General features: G+C 42.1%; 1 long non-coding RNA gene across 1 annotated transcript in view; it reads right to left on the bottom strand.

The window, feature by feature from the left end:
- Positions 1 to 1,405: 1,405 nt before the first annotated feature.
- Positions 1,406 to 17,272, bottom strand: part of LOC142034886 (uncharacterized) — a 50,013-nt gene continuing 34,146 nt past the window's right edge. The window contains exons 3-4 of the long non-coding RNA XR_012651763.1: positions 3,782 to 3,842; positions 1,406 to 1,584 (exon numbers count right to left, since the gene is read on the bottom strand). This is a non-coding gene — a long non-coding RNA (uncharacterized LOC142034886). The remainder of the gene's footprint in view (positions 1,585 to 3,781; positions 3,843 to 17,272) is intronic.

The raw sequence follows: 17,272 nt of genomic DNA, 5'->3' as shown, positions 1-17,272 counted from the left end.
AGACGATCTGAGAGCTGACCAGCCAGTTGCCCACTGAGCAATTCGCTGAGAAACTGTGGAGCATTGGCAGAAGGCTAAAAAACACAGCTTATTAAAAGAAAACTAACAAAGCAAAAAAGGGTACATTTTAATATTATAATTTGTTTGCTGCCACAGGTTCAGTGGCTAATTCTCATTTCTCCTTAATCTGAATTGCTATCACCAGCAAGTCACGAAGAACCTGGGTTCTGCATTTATACTTATCTTCTTTTTTATGTATTAAAAAATACATTACAAAATATTTTTGCAATAATGGCACAGGCCACAGAAGCTGACACCAAGTGTCTGTATAAGATAAGCTATTCTAGAAACCTTAAATGAGACTGCACCTTAAACTTTGAATTGGATTTTTTTTTCATTTTATTATGCTCAACTTCTAGACGTTTTTATAACAATGTAAGTTGTAGCACAAGCAGTAGAGAAAAAAGTGAACAGAATTGGAGCAGAATATTAGATACATAGCTCTCAATGCTCCTGACGGTTATTCATTGATTATTTTGGGCGTAAATTGTATTGATTATGGTAATGAGAAAGCCCAGTGACAAGTGACAAGCTCAGTGATAGGCAAGCTTCCCAGGCCAGCATTTGTATGTTTAAATGCTATTTGCAAAGCACTGCTGGAATTCACACAATTATGAATTGATGCAGTTTCCATCCTTGAATATCCCAGTACATCTGGACCACTAATGAGAGTGCTTAATCAGATAGAGCTGTGCATTTCACACATGGAAAAACTGAGGCAGAGGAAGACCTGCTTTGTCCAAGAACATATAATATGGAAGTCTCTGGCAGAGCCAAAACTGAACTCAGATTTTACAACAGATTTTAAAAACTGAACTCAGATTTTACAACTCCCTAGCCAAGGCCTGTTACAAAAAGAGCATCTTTCATCAATACTGAATGCCTCCAATCGCATTGTTTTCATACTGGGGGAAACCAATTTTACAGTGTAACCTTTGTCAACAGTGAACTGATAAGGGTCTGATATTGGAAAAGTTATGAACTTCTTCTTTTGCCAATCTCTATTGTGACTCCTGGAAAAAGGGGTCAGCAATTTTTCATAGGGGTGTTCTGAGGACAGACACATGAAAGATTATGAGATGCTCAGATACAACCATATAAGATAGCAAATGAAGCCCAAAGTGTAATTGGAATTCCACAAGAAATATTACCATTATTGTATTTCTTGTGTATTTTTCTGCTGCACCCAAGGATACCTGATATTTCTCTTGAAGCCCTAGATCTTGCATTCATGTCAGTAAGTGTGAATTCAGCTTTCAACTTCTAACCACCAACATATTAGAAAGAAAGTGCTTTTAGCATCTGTTATCGTATTTTAAGCACAAGAGAAGAAGGACCTGTAGCTTTGTCTTTACAATGCTGGTACATACTTTGTGCCTGTTTTACTTACCAGAAGGTTACACAACATTCATGCAGAATGCAAATGTCACGCCAGGCAGAGAGACAACTGTGGCTTCTGTACAAATTCTTTCCACACTATAAATATAGATCTTCCCCCATAATTGCAACACAATCTCGATCTGCCTGTGGTGATAAAGGAGAAAAAAAAAAAGCTGTTTAATTTAATTAGAGTCCATTTGAAAACCTAGCAGCATGAAATAATTTGATATACAGAAATAACCCTCACCAGCTACAGACACCATTTCATTGTGTCTTATCTTGGGATAACAGTAACTGTTACATTTCAGACCTTAAACTGTATAAACAGTGTGACTAGAGATAGCCCTAAGAACATTTAAAATGACGTCAGAATATTACCACTTACTCAGCTCCCTGTTCTCTGTCAGGCAAAGATGCTAAAAATGCTGCTAGAGTAACATTCACCCTTGAGGAAATTTATAGCTAATTCATGTCCATCCACTCAAGAGCAGTTATCTTCCCTCCCAATGTAAGCATCTCCCTCTAAAGGCTCCTTTTCTTGTGGGTAAGACCATTGCTGGCATAAGGGGGCAATGCTACATGAAGAATGCCCTAAAATTATGTGTGAGGTATAACATTAAAAACCTTTTGATTCATACTACAGCAGGTCATTACTAGAGGTACAAAAATGTAGGACTAAATCAAAAGTCTATGGACAAGCTGGCAAAAAAATGCTTATTACCTTTATGACAAAAATCTTGAGGGAAAAATACTCCCCCCTCAAATTTCCTTTAAACACTTTTTTCACTTGTTTGCTTACTGCTTTGCATATTTTGGTCTAATGAAAATTGAAAACCCTGAAGAGAACAAAGTTGCTGCAAACCAAAATATTATCTGCAATTAAAAAATGAGCTTTCCGTTGTTTTTACTAACACATTGGGCTTCCAGTACCATTTCCTAGTTTTGGAAAGCAGAGAAACAAATACTATAAGCATACATTCTTCTATTGCTTTGGCATTTTTTCTTCCAGAAGTAAACAGTACAAAAGAAAACACAACCTTTCTTTGAAGGTAAGAGAGAGCCAGCTGATTATCTAGGACAATCTCTTGTATATCACAAATGTTACATCTACCATGATATACATGGCATTTACCTCTAGTAAGTCCAGTAATTTCAGCTAAATTAAAGCAGTTCCATCTCCTAGGGCCAAACAGTGGTTTGCCACAGCAAAGAGTTCTGCAGATCTTTTAGTTTGACTTCTGGTATTGTAAAGCTAGGCAACCCGCTCCCACACTTCTTACCTTTCAAAAGGAGCAAAACCTGCTCCTGTGTGACACCGGAACTAAAGACATAGGAGCATGCTTTCATGTATGTGTGTATGTGAGAGATTATTTATAGATGTGCACGCTAAAACTATAGGAGCCTGCTCAACTGTAAAGCAGATATACACACAAGCTAAATCTATAAAAACAGCTTGTGTGTGCATTTCTGTATATGGGTATTTGCATGTGCAAGAAAGATATAGAACCTAAACCTATAAAACACTACCTCTGTGTGTGAGGAAAAGACAAGGGAAGGTGGGGTTAAATCTATTAAAAATACCTCATTCAAGAGAGAGGGATAGAGAGATTCAGAAGTAAAAACACAGAACATTTCTTCTGTATGTCATAGGAGAGATCTGGCAATCAGCAGCCTCTGAGACAGATGAATTGTCCATCCTCCTTGCTTTCTGCTCCCATCATTTTAGTGTGTAGATCACTTCAGTGAAATCTCAGATGTTTTTCCTCTTAGGGATATTTTCGCCGCAGAGCATTATAGCATTAGGAATTCACTGATTTCCAAACGTGGTCTAATCTCCAGGGACGTTGGGAGCGTGCAATTTAGAGCCCTGCGTAGCAGACATACATTGACGAGCACACTGGCAAGGGATTGAGACTCTCCTTTTGCAAAGGTTTCATGTAACACTTATGATCTAAGGTCCTTTCGCACACTTACCCATAACTGCCTTTCTAAAGGTGCTCTAAACAACCACAGGGAACTCCTTTTCCCCAAACAGCCAGACTCTCCCTGTGTATTAGCCAACAGTGAATAAAAAGGGGCACAAACATGGCTGAACTGAACATCTGTACTGAGTCTGAACAAAAGCTCGCAAATGCTGTTTATGAAATACTGAGCCATCTTCTGCCACTGCCTGCCAATGTGAATGGCACTGAGCAAGGGAGAGTTTCAGATAGCTACTCATACACTATTATTAATTATTAGTATTTACACTGTGATTAGAATCCGGCAGTCTTAGCCAGGGAACAGAGATTCCACTATGCCATCTCCTGCTACAGGTGTTTTTATACCAGTCACAACATACCTTGGGTAAAGGCTCTGAAATGCTAAAGTGGATCCACTGACTTGCTGGATATTGCTGATTCCTGGTTTAAAAAGAAAAAAAAAAAAAAAAAAAAAAGCCATCAGTCATACACTACTTTCCCATGGGGGAAAAAAAAACCCAGCCAGAAATTGTATTAATATCTGCAGACCAGATGGGGGGTGACAGGACTGTGTGATCATACAGTTCTTCTGCTCTTGATTTGCAGTGATTCAAACCCTCTCCCAAGGAGATGGTTCAGAAGAAGGTTCAGGTCAGTACCCAGATGAGGATGCAGCACAGAGCAGGCTGGCGCTATTTACTACTTCTGTTTTGGAAGAGCCCAGAGGCCATAATCAGCATCAACACAATCAGATCATGACCTGAGGGAGCATAAATGCTTTGCAGCAGTGCTGTGGCACAGCTGGCATCAGGTGTGGCACAAGGGCTAAAAGTGGACACCAGGTCCAGCTAACTGACAGTGCTTATCCCACCTCTTCCCTCTCCTTTCCCAGTCTTCTCAGACAGCTTCCCAGACCCTTTGGACCACAGGCTCCAGTGCAATTGCAATACCTCCACACACAGTCTGCAAACGTGACTTATCCCTCCCCGCCTCCTGTCAAGTTGCACCTACATAAACCCGCATTTGCCTCTGATGATAGCCCAGTTTTCTCTCTTTATTTATCTACCTGTCGACTCATTTTACAATCTCTCTCTGGATAGCCACAGAGCAAGAGACAGAACCAGATGCTATGGCATGCACTGAATGCCAACTAGCTTGGTGGAGTGTGCAAGTGTCCTCATGCAGTGGAAAGGTCCTTTTGTAAACATGTCTTGTGATCAAAGGGCTGATGCTTGCTGATATTTTCAATATTAATAACCTCCCAGCTGCCTTGCTCCATTCTCTGGCTCCCTATTTACCTATCCTTCATAGTTCATAGAGAGGCAGAGCTGGTTGAAGGAAAGTAAGGTTGTTTCAAACAAGAATTCACATGAAGAATAACCATATTGACATTGCACAGAAATGCATCAAGTATGTATAAAATCATTGTATTGTCATATACTGCACCTGGCACAGACTGAGAGGCATCTAAAGATACGTGCACACATGCATACAAAAATAATATATATTCACATCCAAGCTCCTTCAAAATCCATGTACTGCATATGCTCATGTGCCACACTTCCTTTCCTATCCACTATGCAGATATACATGGAATTAGAGAATCAAAACATTAGTAAGTATCATCAATCAAACAGAAAAATTACTGCCAAAAATAAATGCACATGCAAGGTACTCCCAGAAGATGACAAGTAGTTGGCTATTTTTTGTCATGGTTTGTACATTGGCAAAAGAGTAGCAAGAAGGCTAAGGAAGCCAAGAGAGAAGCTATACAGAGGTAGGAATAGCAGCAGTAGCATGGCTTTGAAAGACAGTGAAGGGAGAATACTTGGGCCAAGTGTTGGCTGAGGGAGACCCAAAGATGCAAGGAAAGGACGTATTTTCTGTTGTTTGACTCCTGCTGTGCTCTGTGAAGCAGGACGTGATACGTTCTTAGTCAATCAACAAGATGGCATCAAAGACCCCCGATTCCACTGCCAGTATCTCCTCCTAATAGATGTCCTTTTGCTCAAGGAGAAAGCTTTAATAAAAGCTGGTTATAAACTATGCGTACACTAGGAAAATGTCATCTGTCACTGAAATACAGCCAGTACTGGCATGGCAAGCAGCAGACCTTACAGCAGCACACTGCCAGACAACCAAACAGTCCAGCAGAGACTGTAAAATATACCACATCTGTCTGGAACTGCAGGATTGATTTAAAAGTGAGTGGAAGGAGTCCAGCCAGACCACAGCAAACACACTGAGGTGAGCCACATCTCAACGGACAGGCCACTGGGCTCTTCACTGTCTGCAGGTTGTAGCCAAGCCAGTTCTTTAACTCGCATGCAGGACGACACTTCCAGCAAGCACAGCACCTGCTAGTTTACCCTGGTCCTAGTTAGGGTGTCCTGATTTGCCTGCTGAGTCACTGGGTTTTCTGAGTCCAAGTGCCCATGCTTAGGCTGTCCCAGCTGCCACTTTGTAGAGCTGCATAACTGGGAACTGTTTAGACAAACAATATCTCTACACCATCAGCCACCCAAGCTAGACCCACAGCAAGGCTCTCCAAATGCCATACAGTCTATTTACACATAGTCTAATTTAGGATGCTGCTGGCAATTTGGTGCAGTTTTGCAAAAGTACCATATTTTGAGCCTGCCATTTTTTTACCTTTGAAATGTATAAAATAAAGCACATAAACAAAATATGTAACATCTATACAATTTTATATCATTTTATTACATTCCAGAGACAAAATGTGGCCTACTGCACAGGTACCTGCTTGGGGAGTCAAAGCTATTAGAAACAAGGTCCATTTTTGTTCCATTAGAGCCTGACAATGTCACAAAAATAGGACTAATACTGACTGCCAGCAAGGGTGAAAATTTATCACTACAAATATTTTGCTTTCCTTCTTTCTGGTACTTAAGGGCTTTTTAAACTCAAAGGTCAGAGGGAAACTGCTGAGAGGAATCACAATCAGGGAAAATGTTTCCAAAGGGGTAGAATCTTTCTGCAGGAAACACATGCCCAGACTGACAAGAAATCATGCCCATGGCTTTATACAATTCCAGGACCATGCTATGTGCTAGCTGGAAAAATGCACTCCATTTTCAGATCCCATTTTAGTAGCTGCACTTCCTAGCATAATCCACTGGGAATTTGAGGCTATCTAAATGCCTAGTTTATCACCACATCCCTAATATATGCAAAGCACAGCAATTTTATCTATTGCTAGAATATTGCGTTGTATTGCTAGAATTGCACTTTAGAAGCCTGCTTATATAGGTTAGGATTTCACTTCCTTCCTTCCCTGCACAAATAAATACCAGCGTTTAAATGCAATAGGTGTCATGTCAGGACATTAGGACCAGGATTTTAATTCCTGATAGATGAGGACGTGGGCATTTCAGACAGGAAACCGAAAGCTTCTTCCTCTTGGCCTCTTGGATACAAGAAGACTGCAGACAGTCAGGCACCAGGACTGTGATTCACACCATTAGTCCTTCAACACTGGAGGCCACAGACTGACGGTCATGTTAAGTTTCACAGAACTGGCAAAGCTCTGGTCAGTGGTCCTTGATCTACCCCCTCTGCTAAAGACAAGGCTGGAGAAACTCAGAATTGTCTTGCCCAAGCAAGAAATCCTTGCAGCTCCCCAGCGTCCTGTCCTCAACACCAGCACACATCCATCAGCTGCCCCTGGTATTCATAGGACATTTTTTCTGGCTTAACAGAGGCTGTTCATTAAGAATCCCCATTGCACTTATTGATGAAAAATCTTCTTCCAGGACTGGCAGAGGCAGAGGGAGGAGACGTGCAGTGTGAAATCCAAACATCTGCTCGCTGTTCTTCCTCACCCATGCTGTGCTCACAAGACAGACCCCATAGAGAGAGGGAAGGAGAGGATGCTGTTGACAGCAGTTTTCTCAAAGATGTTTAAAGCACAGAAAAGCGGGGGAGCTTGCTTGGGAATGAAGGTAGTGGGATTTTTTTTCTTCAGATGAGTTTCGTCCTGGTGAAAGGCCTCTGACTAACAGCCCAGGGTCAAAAATGTGATAAAACGGCAGAATTGTACAGAAAAGGCAGAGCTAGCATCTCCCTGGCCCTCACAAAGCTCCCTCTGCAGGTGAAAGAGGAGCCAAGCTCTTTTTGTAACGCTTTTTTCATGTATGGAAAACGTTGCATAAATCCCCAGTGACCAAGTGCACAGAGACACATTTACAGGGAAGAAAAAAGGAAGCTGCAGCCCTGTGCATACTCATCTTTCACCATGGCATGTGCTCGCTGTGCCGTACACAGCAGGCACCAAAGAAAACCCTTCTAACACATCCACCTTGCAACAGCATCTTGCGATGAAGATGTGTGAACCTGTGAATACATAAAATATAGTAGTGGGGGAGGGGAGCAAGGAAAGGGCAACGCTTTTATGATGAATATAGGTAAATTATTACTTTTTTCACATGCATAATTAAGCTGTGGAATTCACTACCAGATAAAATAGAGACCAAGAGGATTTTTAAAAGAACTAATATAAATACTGAGCTTGGCCTCAGCTGCTATAAAAGATAAAGAAAAGCATTAGAGGAAAGATCCCTCTTTGCAGCTGAGTGCATGCCAGCCACTTAGACAGCACAGAGGATTAGCTAGACTCTTCCAATGGACTTGGGTAGCACTCCTTATGCTTCTGTTTGCTACTATGCCCACCCCTTCCCCAGCGCCTTTGCTGGGTGATGCTAATAAGGAACCTGATTAGCATTCAAGGACCAGTTGTGCCAATTAGGTTCTGGCACACACTGGGGCTGGGTCCAAGCGCTCACACTGCTTCTCCGGCTGCCAAGTGCCTCGTGGTCATGCTACGGAGCACAGCCACAGTGCCACTTCCCATTAAGAAGGAGCAGAGGACATGCTCCTGCAGCCGCCTAGGGGTGCAGAGGGGCTGGGCGGGGGACACAGCTCTGTCCCATTTGATATAGGCTGGATCCCTGGCAAGCTATCAGGGTTTGACCTGTGCATAAGAGTATGACTGGCCTCTGATGAGGCACCATGTGCATCTTCACAGAACAAAAGAGGTGCCGGTAGATGTGTCTGTGCTATTTTGTGGGCCTCTAGGGCACTGCTGGATGCTGCCAAGTCCTGGCCAGCCTCTGAGAGGCATAGCCACGCAGGAAGATGAAATCCCTTTGCAGTTCACAGAGCAGGAGCATAGCAGGAGTTAGAAAGGCAGCCTGGTAACCATATTTTCTGGCCTGCCAGGCTGCTTGTGGCAGAGGCATAGATGACTCCTGACAATGAGGCAGCCACCGTCTGCTTAGGACCTGGACAGAACTGCAATCCTCACAGCCAGCCAAAGATGAAAGTCTTCCTGGCTTGCCAGATAGTGCTGGCAGGACCAGGACATGAAAGGAGGAAGGACAGAAGATAAAGAGTTCTCTAAATCAGCTATAAATTATAGCAGACACAAATCTTTGGTGATCTGGAACAGAATTTATCATCTCCAAAGGAAAGAAAGGAGACCCCATCCTTCCCGAATGGTGGGCGAGGAGAGGCATGGCTGCTGCTAGCAATACTCTTTTCTTCACTGCCCTGGCACTCTGCAATCATGGGGATATGTTGGGGAGTGGAAAAGAAGTGCAGTCTTCAAGGGGCAGGTGAGGATATCTTTATATGTGCCAAGACCAGTAGACCTTGCTGGATGGAAACACAGCTATTTCCTCACTCTTGAATATGAAACAGAGAGACTATCAGACAGAGTGATTATACCACAAAGCAACAAAGGTCTGTGATGGAGCAGGGAAATTGAATACACAACAGGTATACTTCCTTGACATTTCATTTTGATTGCAGAAAATGAGTAAAAAAAAATGTGTACCATGATCATCAGATTATTTTTCTTTTCAAATCTTCTTTCAGCCAGCAAGCAAACAATTAGGCCTTTGCACAGAACTAGTATCAGAAAATGATATATCCCTGTCCTGCTTGGGTGAGTAAAATATGTCCTGAAATAGCTACAGTCTCACAGCTATGGCTCATAGCTATCAAGAATGATGGTCAGGGTTAAATCTCTCTTTCTTTTCAATTATTTTTTCATAAATTAAAACCCAAATGACAATAAATCATGCTATAAAAATTAAAATGTCATTTGCTTTCATCAGAACTAAAATTAAGCCATACACACACTGAAGATATAACAAAGGAGAGGGAAAGAGCAAGAAAAGGATGATAACTAATTTTTTCTTATATTTTGGTGCAGTTGAGATGAGTCACAAGGTCTGCATCTGGAACTGGGTCACAGGACTTTTTCAGACTTAATGTTCTGGTCTAGACAATTAAAAAGAAGCCTAAACTGAGACTCCTTAGCAGAAACCGAGTCTGACTGAGAGCAGTTCTCAAGACTTTCTCTGAACCACCTTAGTACCCTGGAAGAAAGGCACTACAAAGCTGCCTCTAAAGTTTCCAGTTCTGTAAGGCTCTGGGAACTTTGCATATAGTTTTTTAGAATCTGCTTGCATTTAAGGAATTGATAAAATTTATTGCAACACTAAAAACTGAATTTAAAAGACTGAACTTTTTACTCTTTCCTTCCGCTCTTCAAATTGAAGTGCGACACCTGTCTCTGACCTTTTCATACCATTCCCATTCTGTCTTCAAGCAAAGCCAAAGCTGACTGCATGCATTTGGGTACATGTGTATGTGAAACGTTGACAACCAAACTACACCTTTTCTTCTACATAAAACTTAGATGAGTCAGACCATAAAGACCATGAACTTCAGGGCTCAGTCCAGGGCTAAGCTGTACTAATGACAGTGTTATCAAACCTAAAAGAAAGTCTGGGGTTTAGTCCAGGGCTACATCATTACAACAGCAGCAAGCTTGACATGGCAGATTTTCTCTTTGCAGTGTAAATATAGAGTGATGCTCCTTTCCAAGAGCACAAAAGACCACAATGCCAGACAATGTTAAGCAAGCTGGTCAGTGCTCCTCTTCAATTGTTTTATTCAATAATCTTCCCTCCTCCCACATTCTGAAGTCTACAGGAGAAAGAGCTATTTCAACTTTAAAGAGAGCATGAAATGGTATTTACATTTTCACAAGGCATTAACCTTGAATCACAGGACATCCCATTGCCTGAAGGAGGTGGTATATTCAGTGAGAGGAAAGAGTGAAAACAGATTGCATCTGCTTGCTAAAAGGCCAAAAGTGGCCAGAGATATGGTTGCTCATTAACTCCAACAAGAGCTAAGGCATCGAAATAGACCTGAGCTGCTTGAATTCTCTGCCTGGCTCTGCTCTGTACAGTAACATTGGGAGAAAAATTATGAAAACATAATGGGAAAGCAATGAAATATGACCAAAGTCTTGTAATGATGAAATATAATGACTTGTAATGAAGAAGAGGCAGAAAGAAAAAAAAAAACAATTCATGTGAAACAAAAATAAGAGCCAGGAAGAGTAAGTGAAGGAAGGGGGAGTGAAGGAGAAGAGAAAGGAAGCAGCAGCTGGAAATGACTTTTAGCTTTTCCACTTAGCGTTTTAAAACCAAAAAGCAATTACCGCCAGGCTGGTGTTGCCTTTCTGCACATTAATTCCCTATTATGAATAAAATTAATGAGTTTAACAAACTCCTCATCCTCATAAAGTTGTGCTCTTCATTATTGGTGTTAATAATCCACCAGGGACTCTGACTCTAAAGCTCAGTACCATGTCCTGATTTTTTAAAGTTTAAAAAAAGAAAACAGAGATAAGGTGGGGAAGACAATTTCAAGAAACAGAAAATTATAATGGGACTTGACCCAGGCTGATGCACTCCTGAGTGAATGTCATTTTTTATTCAATGGCCTATGTGGTAAAATGGCAGTCTGACCCGATGAGGAGGATACTTCTACTTTTGCCGCAGTGGAAACCATGCAAGAACCAAGCTCGAACCACTCCAAATGCTACATGGCAGATTTAGAGTGCTTGAAAGGTAGGCAGATCAGCAGTATTTTGCTGTCTCATCTCTGCCTTTCATTTGGAAACAAAGATATCAGGGAGGGGACACACATAATTTAAATGGCATACAGGTGGCAGTGGAGAGAAACCTCCTCCAGCTACAGAAAAGCCTACAAGGCTTTACACAGTGGCAGATGGTGCCGATTGCTAACTATTGCCATGCGGGATCTCTGTCTTGCAATAAGAGATTCAGAGCTGCTTGATTCTACAGCCTGAGACCCAAAGCTTACCAGGCAGAGTGCAGCATCCCATGTCCCAGGGCTGAGACTGTGAGAAGCCACAGAGGAAAGAATGCCAGTTACTGAGGATGCTGAACTAGGTCTGTGCTACTGTAAAGCTGTGAGATTTCTTCCCAAAAGGCCAGGTGGCTGTAATATGGAAATTTCTGCAATGGCAAGTGAAAAACCCTCACCTATCTACCTGAACTCACTGGGGAAACCTGCCTGAGACGGCAGCAATTCACAAAACAAGACCTGCAAAACTTGCTATGAGATTTATACCGATATCACACTGGGAGGGCCCTGCATCTGCAGAGGAACTTCAGCTAGCAGGCTGGCATCCATGCCACAATGCCTTTTCGAAAAGATGGCCTTTCTACAGAGCAGCTGGAGCCGTTTAAGACATTGTTTCCCTACCTCACAGCACTGTTATTGCCCTTCTGTCAGAAGTTACTGTCCCTCCAGCTCAGCAGACAGATTGCTTCTTGAGAGCATTCCTTGATGCACTTCAGTCATAATCGGTCAGCTTAGCTCAAATGGCATAAATGATATGTTTGCACTAACCTGGCTGAGTCTGATGGAAGCAGCTTAGAGAGCACTCATGTGAAACATTCCTCCCACAGACAGGCAGACAGTAATCTTTGGTAGAGATATGGGTTACAAATAGCTGGGGCAGGGCTGCAGCATTCAAACCTACAGAGCTCTGCAAAATAAACATGCCCATAGGCTTACCAGCATGAGGCCCTTTGCATCAGACATTTGAGGAACAACTATCAACTGTAGGATCCTACAATATCCATGTTTTAACTTGCAGACTCCTGTCCCAAACTCAGGCAGGATGCAGATCTGAACAGTCCAAGCCAGTATAGCTGTGTACACTGAATATGGACTGGGTTTTCTAAATACCCTCAGCCAAAATTACAAAAGCCAGTTTTAATGTTACCAGTGTGGCATTGTCTTAAATTTTCCATCCTCAAGGTGTAGGTGTTTACTTCTGAGAAGGGAACAAACGTAGCACAGATCCTTCACGGATCAGAGCACAGAAACACATTTTCTTTTCAAAGCCTTCTGGGCAGAGGACTCCCAATATAAAAAGCTGAAGTTCACCAAGTAGTGGCAGGTTTAAGCCACCTACTTTGTCCTCTCTGCACATTAGAATTTAAAACCTACAATAAAAAGGTTGAAAGGGGAACTTTAATAAAAACATTTTTAAAATCTGTTTGAGATTTCAATTGATTCAGCCTCCTGCACAGGAGCTAATGTTTATACTGCACTTTCTGCACAGATTTAAGCACCATCGATACCCTCAGACACTTTATTTCTTTTAAACAAACTGTCTTCCTTCCTCAGATCTGTTATTTCCTAATGGTATGAGAATTTCCCACCCTCTCTCTCTTACTAAACAACCAGGGCAGGACTTGGACCTCCTGAAGCCAATGGTCTTTGCCAGAGGGTGAGTGTAAAAGAGATTAGAATTAAATTCAGATGCCAGACTCCCAAATGTCACCTGCTCCAAGCTACAGATAACCAGGTCCCAATCCTGTATAAATCTGGATTGGCACTGACTGATGGCGGTTGGGTAACGGTATGAACTGAGTTTGGTGAGGCTCAATCCCAGTGTGAACAGACAGGTCTCTATAACAAGAAATCCCCACTTCAGGTGGCACTAACTCAACTCCACTGGTTTCTGCTGACCAGAAATGGGAACCATTTCTCAGGTGCAGAGGCCGGAGGAGGACGTTTGAGGCATTGTGATGGTACAAGGTGTGGAGTGAGAATCTGCTCATTTTGTTCCCCTCCTGCAGAGGATTCCAACCACTATGACTGCTACACTAGCACCTTTCATCAGCTCTGATTTATTTATGAACGTGTTTAAAGCACACAAAGACTAAATTTCCATTCAGTGCAGACATCTCTGCTGGAAAATGTCTTTTCTTTCTCTCTTGGGAAAGGAGAGAGCTCAAGAAGCCATCAAACAAGAAGCAAGATGAGAGTTGGGTCTCATCCATAGAAAATCACTATTCAAAATATAGTGACCAGGAATCCATTACTATACCCAGGCAAACATATTCAAGGCAAAAGGAGTCACAGGTCAGCTGTGGCGGAGGGTGACTTATGCCAGTGATTATAGCACCCTGTTGTATTGCTTGTTCGCATTTATAGTCCCTCTCTACAAGTAACTAAGAGACAGCAAGTGTTATTGATCAAAATGCACCGGGTACCAAAGTATCCATTTAAAGGTTTGGCTGCACAGGAGAGGAAACATAGAAGTGTTGTAATCCCACAAGCAAAGCACGCAGGAAGAGGAATAAGGAAGTCTCACGTACGTTCTTGTTCTTTTCCATTTCCAAAAGTCAAATGCTGCTTTTATTCTTGAAAAAGCCATAAACCGCCAACCACTAGGACACAATGAGCTTTTAGTAAATCTTGGGTTTCAGACAGGATACCAGAAGTAGGCTTTTTCTACTAGAGATCACCAGTGCTAAAATTAAAAGAACCTATCAGATTGAGAGAGGGGAAGAAACCCTAACCTCAAATACTACCTTTAATGGTCAAGTTCCAAGTTCCTGCATGCAAACATTAGACAATTTCAGAACCAAGATTACCCAGGCATGTTTAGTTCAGCCCTCTCTGCAGATGCATTATGATCAATTTGCCACTAGAGTGTCCCACCCATATCTTATCTCTGTGACCCCATCCTCATTCAAAGCTGATTCTATCCTCATCCAGTCGACATGGTGCCCTGCAACTGACTAGCTACTCAGGCTTTTGTTTTACCGTCAAAGCTCTTTCTGTGGCCCTAAGCCTTATTTGCAGCTTGGTCTTCAGGACTTGCTATGCATGCAGAACTGTTCACTTCCAATCTCTTCTGAAGTGCTTACACATCTGCACAAACACGAGTGGATTTATATTTATGAAACTGAGATGGGAGTTCATGTGGAAGGTTACTATCCCTGTCTTACACTGTGTTCAAAGTGGGAGGGAGGGCAAATTTGAAATACAAATGATCTAATGTTTAAATTCTCCTTTAATTTTGTAGCCTGCTTTGAGACACTCAGCATTTAGTCCTATGCAGCAAAGGCTTCCCCTAAATGTGCTTGTGTCCTGTGATTCTGAAATGAATCTAATGGAAATACGAAATTCAATGAAATTTGCATGTTTGTCTTCCTTAGGTTCAACTCAAAATCTCTAATGATGATAAATAAATACATAAGATTCTGCTGTGCTCATCAGGAGAGTTATGAAACATTGCAAACCAAAGCAAAATGTAACTCTGTCCCCTTGAAATAATTTCCATCCTTGGTAGCTCTCATTTCACCCAATCTAACATAGCGACAGTTTAGAGAAGAAAAATCCTGTACTTCTGAGAAGAACCTAAGTCTGGAAAATGGGGACTTCATTTAAAATGAAAATGTTGAAGGAGATGTAGTCCACAGGTGCTGTCCCTGTGAACAGACTTAGTGCCTTGTCCTATTTTTTTTTTTTGTAACATGGTCAGTCCATCAATGAGGGATGCTGTAGCTGTCAGTGCATGGCTCTGTGCAGTGCCCAGGGAGCTGGGTACAGCAGGACAAGCTTCTGCACAGTATCTAACTTGGTATCAGAAATGTGTGAACATGGCCTGGGGGCCTTCCATCGTACTGACAACAGCCGGACAGCTCCTCTGGAGCTGGATAGTAAAGCACGCTGTGATGCCTGCATCTTTCAGTGACTGGATTTTAAACTTGCTGTAAAGAACTGTAATCTACATAGCTTTCTCTAAAATTTCTTTGGAGGCCTGCTTCTCTTTTGCCCTGTAGCTTCTTTACACTTAAGGGGGCTGAGATTTGGTCTAACTGTAATTTACCGCAATTTTAAACCCTATTACCCCCTCAGCATGGTGCTGTATAAATGCAGTGCAGGGCCTTTAATTTTCTAGACAAAGGTATTATTTGAGTTCCTTTCATAGCCTAATTATTACTTAGCAAATATCATGTTGTGGTGAGTATTTATGGATAATTCTCAGATAATACCTAATTATATGGTTAATACTTATAATGATGGGAAAGCCCCAAATATTCAGAGTCCAGATTTTTTAGACTATCCCAGAACCCCAGATATTTCCAAGCACTTGTAAACTGAGCTAGGATTTATGGGTTTTTTACTATTTCTAGCATATAAAACAGCTCTTGCTACAATATCTCAGACTGGTCACTGGAATTTGGATTCACACGTAGGTATGGGCTGCTTTGAACTTCTGAGTGACCTGACATAGTTCTAAACCTGATTAACTCACCAGATAGCCTGAGTCTGTGGATAATTTATATGACTGAACAGGCAGACCTTTCAGGGAATATACTCTTAGGGGAAAATGGTCTGTGCTAAATGGAGAAAAAGGTTTGACTCAATTGAAATTTCTGATTTTCAAAAACATATGATGGGACAGATAGGGCACGGAGAAGAGAAACGGTTGCAGGGGAGAAGTTAGTTCTGTTTCTCTCAACCCTTGTGAATTCCTAACTGTTCTTTGCTGCAAGCACTTCCCTGCACTGCTGTGATCTGCAGCATGCTGAATTGCTGCACACAGAATAGGACCAATCAGATACACAAACCGTGTTTCCTGTGCGCTGGTGCAGAGCCAAGCTCCAACCTTCATAGTTCACGAAGTTAGTTCATTAAACCACCCGTGACATCTTGGGCAGCCCCAAATGAAGTTTAGTCTTATCAGGTAACAAACAAGCTCTTGGCCTCCTGGACTTGAATCTATGAGTCAATACCTCTCCCAGCTGAGACTGTAGACATAATGATTAATTCACTGCTGGCTGCTTGGGTAAATGGCTACATAAATACAGAAGAAATGGTGCCTAGACAATCAGATACTGCGATCTGGAAAGACACAGAAATGCAGAGATACATGGAGAAAGGGAAGCAGACAGGCATAAGATTGTAGGAACTGTTTTCAATGGGTCAGGGCAAAAGTCTTGCTGGATCACAGCCCTGACAAAGACCAGTAGCAAGTGTTTAAGGAAGAACAGGGTATGTTCAGAGCAGTCCTGTACCTCCCTTCAAATTCTGGCAGTCCGGCTGCAGTTAAATCGTTGTATTTTATCATTATTAGTGAACCTGTATTTTGAGAACCATCTCGTGAAGACAAAGAAATGGACAAGGCCAAAGCTTTGGCGACTGTTTTTATCACCTCCTGGTGTTGCCTTGTGTAAATGTCAGGGGGGAAGCCATCATCCAGCTGGGGCATTGCAGGGAAGGCGGGAGAGCTTGAGAACCTCACTTGTGGGGGTGGTTGCAACACGCGATTTGTAGCTGGGAAGCCTGGGTTCCACTGGCAGCACCAACTTCGACTCAAGCAAGTCGCTTCATATCTCTTAGCCTTGATTTACCCCTGTAAAATGAGTTTAACAGACTACTTCATGAACTAGTCTCAATTAATTAGCATTTGTAAAACTGCTCTGAGATTCCCAGATGAAAGGCTGGCCTGGAATGGCAAATTGCTAATGATAATTAATAGTTGTTCATGATCTCTTTACAGAATTCCAAATTATTTTCTGAGGGGAAGAAAGTAGGGATAGAGGCTCTCAAGACAGCGATCACTAAAAAACCCCATGACAGCTATACCTCCCTGCCTTGCCCCGTCTTCTTCTCCAGCATTAATAAGAAGAACTGACACCTCTTACGAGCAGAGG

The sequence above is a fragment of the Buteo buteo genome, chromosome 9 (assembly GCF_964188355.1).
Source record: "Buteo buteo chromosome 9, bButBut1.hap1.1, whole genome shotgun sequence".
NCBI classification, from domain to species: Eukaryota; Metazoa; Chordata; class Aves; order Accipitriformes; family Accipitridae; genus Buteo; species Buteo buteo.
Note: the sequence above shows the minus strand (reverse complement) of the source record. Positions and strands in the feature narration are given on the sequence as shown.